At 43.6% G+C, this 1,839-nt stretch overlaps 1 long non-coding RNA gene across 1 annotated transcript; it reads right to left on the reverse strand.

Annotated features, from left to right (window-relative positions):
* Positions 1-413: 413 nt before the first annotated feature.
* LOC123964600 lies at positions 414-1,363 on the reverse strand. Its single transcript, XR_006823483.1, has 3 exons — positions 1,208-1,363; positions 755-892; positions 414-546 (listed from the first exon to the last, which is right to left on the reverse strand). It is a non-coding gene; the product is annotated as an uncharacterized LOC123964600 (long non-coding RNA).
* Between the last annotated feature and the right edge of the window lie 476 nt (positions 1,364-1,839).

Consider the following 1,839-nt stretch of genomic DNA (forward strand, 5'->3'; position numbering starts at 1 on the left):
ACTAAACACATCAGGTAAGATACATCTGTGCGTGGAACATATCTGAGCTGCCTGGCTAGTAGCAACAATGAATGTTGGCTTAGTATTACAGCGCTAACATGTTGGTGACGTACATTGTGCGAGAGGAGAGATGTAGTTCATTGAGCGGTTTCACACAGAACTAAATATTACTGTACAGTTTTATGAAAAACCGCAACCTCGACTTAAATTATCTTTTAAACTGACAAACATGTGTGTAATTCAGGACAATTCCAACGGGATCTAAACATTAATCTTTCTCGTCCTATGGTGGTCCACCTGGAGGGGCTTAGGCTATTAGCTTAGCTGCGTCTGCAGAACTGGGAGCATGGAGGACCTGTAAGGACCAAGTCTTTATATAAATCAAACCTGGAGGAGTTTTAATGAGTTTTCTTTATGATTGCTGAAGGGTAAAAACGTTTTCACCTCGTCATCCTCATCGTCGCTGTCTGTGGAGCCCGACGTCTCGTCATCTTCATCAGAGTCAGACGAGTCGCTCTTCTCCTCGTCTGAGTCAGACATGTCCTGCTGGAAGACGACATAGATGCAGCTTTATAACACAGAGCCTGACAGACCGCACTGAGGTATTCAAAACCTTTCAACAGTCTCAATGCAACTCAAAGCAAATCAGTAAATTGAACGCAAGAAAGTTCAGAAATGAGTCTGGTACAGTTATATGTTATATATTTATTTTAGTTCACTGTCCCTTTGTGTGTTGTTGTGTAGTGTGTGTTACCTTGGCTCGGTACGCCATGGCCCTCTTGGCAACCCCGACAGTCTGTGTCGCAGCTCTTGAACTCGCCGCCTTCCCCTTTGCTGTCACACGGACTTTAGCTCCCGGGCTGCTACGAACTTTAGCGGTGCTGCGACGTTTCTGAACCAAACAAACAAACATATTGACGCACTGAAACGTCTGACCGAGGATAATTAAGCTATCAGTAACCTGCAGCGCCTGTTAGCTTAATGCTATCTTAGTCTGTGTTACCCCAAACGCAATTTAGCTTAGCACATTAGCTTAGCTCTTAGCATTATGTCTCTTAAACATTCTGTATTATTGGTAGTTTAATGCTACCGATATGTTAGCAAGTGTCCTGTTAGCTTATGGTGGCTCTCTGGGCAATAAGCTAATTAGCAACTTACCTAGCTAACCTACCACTAATGATATAAAGTTGTACAGATTCCAACTCACCGAGGTGGAAAATTCCTTGTAGACGGCTCGGTCCTGAGGAGACAGAGACTGGAGACAGGAAGGAAAGAGTCACATGTCTTTTTATTTCATTTTCTTTGTGTTAAATCAGCTTTGTGTCATGGCCGCTAGAAGGCGACCTATTGTCTCAGAGGTCTGGAGAAATGCTGAGCATCTCTATCAACGACTCAGCGGAAAGTTCTGTTCATTAACATTAAGTCAACAAAAAAAATTCTAAATTAAACTTTGCTGTTAAATAAAGTTGTGAAGTGTTTGTCCTAAATGTTATCAGAAAACAAGTGTTGTTCTTGATATATTAAATGTATTATTAACGTCGCTGTAAACGTCTGACTGCGCTGTAAACTACCGCCATCGCTGTAAACCTCTGACTGCGCTGTAAACTACCGCCATCGCTGTAAACCTCTGACTGCGCTGTAAACTACCGCCATCGCTGTAAACCTCTGACTGCGCTGTAAACTACCGCCATCGCTGTAAACCTCTGACTGCGATGTAAACTACCGCCATCGCTGTAAACCTCTGACTGCGCTGTAAACTACCGCCATCGCTGTAAACCTCTGACTGCGCTGTAAACTACCGCCATCGCTGTAAACGTCTGACTGCGCTGTAAATTGCAG

The sequence above is a fragment of the Micropterus dolomieu genome, unplaced genomic scaffold (assembly GCF_021292245.1).
Source record: "Micropterus dolomieu isolate WLL.071019.BEF.003 ecotype Adirondacks unplaced genomic scaffold, ASM2129224v1 contig_3531, whole genome shotgun sequence".
Lineage (NCBI taxonomy): Eukaryota > Metazoa > Chordata > Actinopteri > Centrarchiformes > Centrarchidae > Micropterus > Micropterus dolomieu.